The sequence below is a fragment of the Sarcophilus harrisii genome, chromosome 2 (assembly GCF_902635505.1).
Source record: "Sarcophilus harrisii chromosome 2, mSarHar1.11, whole genome shotgun sequence".
Taxonomy (NCBI): Eukaryota; Metazoa; Chordata; class Mammalia; order Dasyuromorphia; family Dasyuridae; genus Sarcophilus; species Sarcophilus harrisii.
In genome coordinates this window covers 549,949,432-549,956,192 of record NC_045427.1, presented here as the reverse complement: position 1 = coordinate 549,956,192, position 6,761 = coordinate 549,949,432, and the positions used below count along the sequence as shown (strand labels likewise).

The window sequence follows — 6,761 nt, the reverse complement described above, 5'->3', positions numbered from 1 at the left end:
AGCATGATTTTTCAGTGATGTCAGATGCTTTCGTTGGGGATGAAAATGGCAACAAGGTCAGCTACTGCATTTATAATAAATACCTTGAAAGGGCTACAAGCTAAGACTAAAGTTGAGAGAGTCAGTGTGCAACTTTTTCTTTGTGAACTTAATGTAGTCCAGTTTGAGAGTGAGATGCAGCAGAATATGAATCAATTTGTTATTGCTTGTGCTAATTTTGGCCTGACAATTAACACTGAGAAAACTGAGGTTCTCCTCTAGTCAATACACACCATCCATATATGGAACCATCAGTTAAAGCAAATGGAGAAATTTTGAATGCTGTGGATAAATTCACTTAAAATGGCAGTATACTTTCCAGGGATGAATACATAGATGGGTTGATGTACATATTGCCAGAGCTAGCTCAGTATTTGGGAGGCTCTAAAGGAAAGTGTGGGAGCGAAAAGGTATTAGCTTGCCTAACAAACTTAAGGTTTACAGTCATTGTGCTGATTTTATTATTGTATCTTTGTGAAACCTGTGCCATAACAGGAAACTGAATCTCTTCTATTTGAATTGTCTTGGCAAGATCCTGAATATTACCTCTCAATATAAGGTACCAGACACTGGGGTCCTTTCTCAAAGTGAACTGCCAAGTATTTATACTCAGCTACAAAGGATACAACTCTAGTGGGCTGGCCATGTAGTTTACATGCTAAACATGTGTTTCCTTAAAGGATTATTTTGCAAAGTTACATAAGGCAAGTGCTCACAGGAAGGTCAGAAGAGGTGATAGAAGGACGCTCTCAAAATCTTTTTTTTTTTTTAAATAGCTTTTTATTTTTCAAAATGCATACAAAGATAGTTTTCAACATTCACCCTTGCAAAACCTTGTGATACAAATTTTTACCACCCTCCCAACTTTTCCCCTCTCCTATTTCTGCATTTATTATGATGCATAAAAAAAAAATCAGATCAAAAGGGGGAAAATGAGAAAGAAAAAGACAAGCAAGCAATGTTCTTTTGGTGCTACTCATTTCACATAGCATCAGTTCATATAAGTCTCTCCAGGCCTTTCTGAAATCATCCTGCTGATCATTTTTTATAAAACAATAATATTCCATTACATTCACATATCATAACTTATTCAGTCATTCCCAGCTGATGGACATTTGCAAGTGAATGCTAGTTAGAATGATCAAAGAAACTTCTTGTCTAGTTGTAGATACACATATAATAATCAATAAACCTATGGTTTCTTTGATAGGTCTTTCTTTCTCTAGGACATTTCGCAGTCTATCTATGCCTTCTCAACTAGAGGGTTTCTTGCTCATACCCTCCATATATACTTCTAAGAGAATTGACCCAACACACTGCCCTCTAAGTCTTTTCTCCCCACTGTCTGCTCCTAAAATCAGGGATTATTATTGGAGACACTAATTTTAAACTGAGTAATGTTACAATTTCTGTTAATTCTTTTTATGAATTACTTCTGAAATTCAATATATATTTTTTTTTAATTAGTGTAGCACCGTTTTTTTTTAAATAAACTTTTATTTACAGGTTATATGTATGGGTAACTTTACAGCATTGACAATTGCCAAGCCTCTTGTTCCAATTTTTCCCCTCTTTCCTCCCATCCTCTCCCCCAGATGGCAGGATGACCAGTAGATGTTAAATATATTAAAATATAAATTAGATACACAACAAGTATACGTGACCAAACTGTTATTTTGTGTAGTACTGTTTTGCCTCAATCAGTCACAAGAACAGGTTCAATTCTGGAAAGATACATAAAAATCTATTTCAACTTTGTAATTTATTTTGAAGCATCCCCTAAACTCACTCTTAGTTCTGTATGCCTTGCAATGATCTTTGACTCAAAGCAGTAACTTTTGATTGACTTATTCATGGGAGTCAGGAATAGGCAATTCAGGGCTTCTACAATAGAGAAAAGGGACAAAAGGCAGAATCAAATGACTATTTTGAGTTCCCAATAGCTATTATCTAACCTTAGAACCATCGTTCATGGCCTCATTTTTAATTTTAAAGTTCTTTAGTACATTAATAGTTCTCCATCTTCTATCTCATGGCCAGACAAACTGAACATAGACAAAATGGGACTGAGTTTTACAAAATAAAAGATGAATAAATTTCCTGGAAGCATAACAAAGAAAAGGTAAGATGATATGGATATATTTGAGTCAATAAGCATGAAATATCAACTCAGTGGACATGGAAATACACTGGCACAGCACGACTTTCTGGTACTTTGAATAACAAATATTCTATAAATATTTCATCTTACAAATATACCATGAAGTCCAATTCTCCAAGCAACTAGGTGAAGACTATCTCCATGTTGACTGATGAATTGACTTTTTTTAATAAGCCAATACTGTCAGTTTGGATATCTCGATGACATTTAAATTCTGTATAATCAATAAACGTGGTTATGGAAAAGGAAATGACATTGGAGCTGGATTCCAAGTTTTGATTTTGCCATTTATTGGCTATATAGTCTTGGGCAAGTTCCAATTTCCTCCTCTACAAAATAAGATTGAAAATATTTTCACCAATAATTTCAGTTTGTGAAAATACTTTGTTACACATGAAGAGCTGTCAGTATGTAGCCTATTATTAGTTATTCTATTCATTAACAAAAAGTCAGAACCAGAAGTAGCTCTTTATTATTAGGGAGAAGGGAGATCATGCCCACTAGTCCAATGATCTTGGTTTGAAAGGAAAAGGGATGAATTATTCTATTTCTTTTTCTGCTGTTCCTTAGGAATGGTATAAGTGAATTCAAGTGTGTGTGTGTGTGTGTGTGTGTGTGTGTGTGTGTGTGTGTTAAATTTATCTCAAAAGCAGTGATTTCTTCATTAAGGGGACACTACCTCTTGTAGCAGAACACAACCCCTTCCTGCTTAGTAAATAATTTCTTTAGTTGATCTGGCTAAAATAAATCACTTGTGGTTTACCTTTTACGGGGATGAGCCTTGAAGATCTGAGTTGAGCTACTTCTTGAACAACAGAAATATAATTATTCATTGAGATCATCCTTGAAATCTTGGTAGGACTTCCCAGAATTTATGCTCTTCTATCATAATTTTTGAGAAGGCTGTGTCACCTTCATACTGTGAAGAGGGAGAGAGAGAATGGTGTAAGTGATAAAATTATATGGCAAACATGACAAACTGGTAAGAGAGTTAGTGTGGCATGAGGAAGACTAGATTTAAGTTTCACCAATGGCACATACTGTTTGTGTGACATTTAGTAAGTCACATATATTCTAAATACTCTAGACAACACTAAGACTAAAAGTCCAAAAGGAGCCAAACCTGCATTGGTAGAGGGAGTTTCCTCATCTGGAAGTTCCCAAAAGAATACTATCTATCACGCTAGAAAATCATACTGTTCAAATAAGAAATCAAAAAGAATTTCTTGAAGATAGGAAAAGTAGTTCTGACTCCTTTCTTTGTTATTTTCTAATACTAACTACTAATGAGCAGAGCAGCTCTGAAATCAGGCCTGAAATCAGGAAGATCTGAGTTCAAATCCAGCCTCAGATACTGGTTATTGGCATTGGGCAAGTCTCCTAACTCTGCCTCAGATTCTTATCTGTAAAATTCTGGAGAAGGATCTTTGCCAAAAAACAAACAAACTAACAAAACAAAACAAAAACCAAAACAAACAAATAAAAAACAACCAAGAAACTCAAATGGGTCACAGAGTCAGACATGATCAAATAATAACAAATGAGCTAAATAGAATTTTGAAGAACATCTGTTTGAATTAAGTTCTAACACTGGAAATATTAACACAAGTCTTCTTTCATTTTGTTCTTGGTATTTAGTTCAATAAATTTTGACAGGTATTTATAAAGTTCCTAAAATGGGCATCATGGCATAAAGTACATAGGAAGATCTAAGTTCTAAACTTGCCTCAGATATCAAACATGTGATCTTAGGCAAATCACTAAACTTCCAAGTCTCCAGTACCTCTGCTCACATACTCAATTATGGACTAATTTGTAATTTGCATTGATGGAAGAATTCAAAACAGTAGAATCAAAGAGAAGAATATAAGCTCCCTAAGGGCAAAAATGATCTCATCTTTTTCTTTGAATCCCCAGCGCTTAGCACAGTGCAGTGTATGGCACAGAAAATATTGAATAAATGTTTATTGAATGTGTAATTGATTCAGGAATTCAAGGAGAGGGAATATTTTCAGCTGTGAGGTAAGGATAGGTTTTATGGACTAAGATGTTCTCAAATTGTACCTTGAAAGAGAGAATTTTAATTTATGAGAAAAGAGAATAAAGTGGAGGGGATTCCATTATAAGATTGGGTAATTAGATGTGTAGACATTTAGGTGAGGTGTAAAAGAATCCTCTGGTTGGAGGAAAGAATGTACAAAGAAGAATGCTGTGATATCAGAACAGAAATGAAGGGATCAGATTGTTAAGGACCTTGAATGCCAGACTTAGAGCTTTATATTTTATTCTGCAGGTGATTTGGAGAGGAGCCTTTGAAGGTTCTTTGAGCAAGACATTGATATGATCAAATTGTACATTAGAAAGATCACATTGGTACTAGTGCGAAGGGAAAGATTGAAAAGGGCAACACTTAAGAAAGGGAGAAAAATTAGTCTATCACACTAGTTTAAATGAGAGGTGAAAGCTTGAAATATAGCTATGGTAATGAAATTAGAAAGGAGATCAGAAAGCAGAGAACATTTAGGAAAGATATTTTTGTGAGAAACTAAACAGAACTTGGCAAAGAATTGCCTCTGGAAAGCAAGGAAGATAGAAGAGTCAAGAAAGGCCCCAAAGTTGTAAGACTGCATAACTAGAATAATGGTGGTACCTTTGTGAAAAATGTGGAAATTAGGAAGAGGGACAGAGTTTTTTAGGAGCCTGGAGGAATGTTCAGTTTTAAACATATTGAATTTGAAATATTGTTCAGGAGGTTATGTATAGCAACTGATGGGACAGAAGGTGATATGAGACAACATATTAGATATGGGCATATAGATTTTAAAATCACTTCCATGGAAATTTGAAAATTGAAATCACAAGAGTGCATGAGATAGCCAAGTCAATTGTTGAAAAACACGTATTAAGTGTCTACTTTGTGACAGACACTATAATAAGCTCTGGATATACAAAGAAAAATGGTCACTGCCCTCAAGGAGTTTATAATCTAGTAGAAAAATCTAACAGACAATACACAAAAGAAAGCTGCCATGATTTTATGACTCTACCCTTCAATGAGAGGGTCAGAATAGTGATGAAATGTGAGAAGTAAGTCTGATTTGATCTTGCAAGATGAAGATATTTTTCGATGATGATTTAATGGGGGCATGACATAAAGGCCAAAGAAGTCCACAGATGGAGAAGACAGAGAGAAAAGATGAGTGTGAGGGCAGAGCTTTGGAGAATCATCATATTTGGATGGGGGAAGCAGTAAGGAAGAAGAGGAACTGATCAATGAGACTAAGAAGGATTGTCATAGACTAGAACAGAGTTAGGTTAAGGGAATAAACAGGGAAAAGGACAGTGTCAACAATGTTAAATGTAGCGGAAACATCAAGGATGAGGTCTAAGAAGAGCCATTGGAGTTGATGATAAGGTGATGGCGCCATACAGAAATTACTTAAACAAAGTAGTTTTAGTTGAATAGTAGAGATGGAAAGTCAATTCCAAGAGATTGAGGAGAAAGTGAGTGGAATTAAAGATTTTAAGCAGAGACTGATTACTCTATTTTTACCAATAAAGGAGAAGTAGAAATATAGAATGATAACTTGAAGAGATGGTCCCAGTAAAAAAAAGTTGCTTTTGATTGGTTTGCTTGTTTTTTGTTTCTTAGAATAGGAGAGACTCTAACATGTTTGTAGAACATGAGATTAGTTAGTTGTTCCTTGCCCTTGAAGAATGCCTAAATGACATCACTGTATTGGGATCAAGGTATGGTATATCCCATTGTGACTAATCAGATCAAGAGGAGCTCAGAAGATTCTAGCATAGACGATGGGGTTAGAGACAGTGGAGAAAAATAAGTTGTCCTTTATATAGCTGTATTTTTGTGCCCTTTTTCCTGATTAAAGGTCAGAGTACCATCAATTTAGAGTCCAAAGGAACCTTTGGGATTTGAATTCAACCCTTTCATTTAATAAAGGAGAGCACTGAGGCACAGAGGAGTTAAATGATTTCTCCAGGGCTACATAGCTAACTGTGTTTGATGGGATTTGAACTCAGGTCATTCCAATTCCTAGTTCAGTTCTGTATCCATTTTGCTGAATACATGACTTATTGAAGTCTGATGATCTCATCTCCTTGGTCAAAGGCAATGTCTTTTATAGTTTGTGAATACATCATGGTTCTCTACTTTCTTTCACTTTCCCAAATTCTATATGTATTGATTTTCTTAGAGGCAGGGGGCAAAAAGCAGTATAAAAAACCAAATTATCATAGACAAAGAATGGATCTCATTACTCAATGCCACATTAGCGCAAACCTTTCAAAGGAGGCTGAAAGCTCCATCTCTGTGAACAGGACTGTTTACCCTTTTCACTGAATTCATTTTGGCACCCGACTGATTTTTTTTTTTTTATTCCTATCTCTCCATTCACTAGTCAGTGAGCTGTCCAAAGAAGGAAAATTGTGGAAGAAAAAGTACTCGGGGTTAAATGAGAGCACAAAACAAGTAAAAACAGTAGCGAATGAGAGGAAGTTCTGTTATAAAACCCACATTTACAAAGAATTATAGAAAAGCTCT

The 6,761-nt window shown here is 35.3% G+C and overlaps 1 long non-coding RNA gene across 1 annotated transcript; it reads right to left on the bottom strand.

Annotated features, from left to right (window-relative positions):
* Window positions 1-1,781: 1,781 nt before the first annotated feature.
* Window positions 1,782-5,904, bottom strand: LOC116421180. Its single transcript, XR_004231481.1, has 3 exons — window positions 5,754-5,904; window positions 2,964-3,119; window positions 1,782-1,923 (listed from the first exon to the last, which is right to left on the bottom strand). It is a non-coding gene; the product is annotated as an uncharacterized LOC116421180 (long non-coding RNA).
* Between the last annotated feature and the right edge of the window lie 857 nt (window positions 5,905-6,761).